The sequence below is a fragment of the Oncorhynchus clarkii genome, chromosome 5 (genome assembly GCF_045791955.1).
Source record: "Oncorhynchus clarkii lewisi isolate Uvic-CL-2024 chromosome 5, UVic_Ocla_1.0, whole genome shotgun sequence".
Taxonomy (NCBI): domain Eukaryota; kingdom Metazoa; phylum Chordata; class Actinopteri; order Salmoniformes; family Salmonidae; genus Oncorhynchus; species Oncorhynchus clarkii.
In genome coordinates, this window is record NC_092151.1 from 32597578 (window position 1) to 32598065 (window position 488).

The following is a 488-nucleotide window of genomic DNA, read 5'->3' on the forward strand; positions in this document are numbered from 1 at the left end:
ATCACCTCCCTCGGGCGGAGGATTATATACCACCAGTCGACCTAGCGAGCCAATATCCCAGCCCATCCAGCAGTCTGTCCAGGTCAGCGAGGTCCGTTTGTCCCTCCCGGACAAATACGAAGGGACTCCATAAAAATGCTGTGGCATCCTACTCCAGTGCTCCCTCATTTGCACTCATTAGATGGGAGCTAACACCACCGAGAGGTCCAAGGTTGCCACGGTTATATCCCTGCTGACTGGATGGGCGTTGTAGTGGGCTACGGCCATCTGGGAGAGAAGAGGAGCTGCATTTGTATTAGGGGTTCATGGCTCTGTTCAGGGAAGTCTTCGCAGAAATGGAATGTAAATCACAGAAAATAGATGTTGTGGTGGCAGCTGCAGAGAAGTACTTGGGTGTATGAAAGTAAAGTAAAACTTCTTACCTTACAAACTCCAGATTTCAGGTGATGAGGTTCACCTGCTAACAGGTGTGGACGGTGGAATCTGGT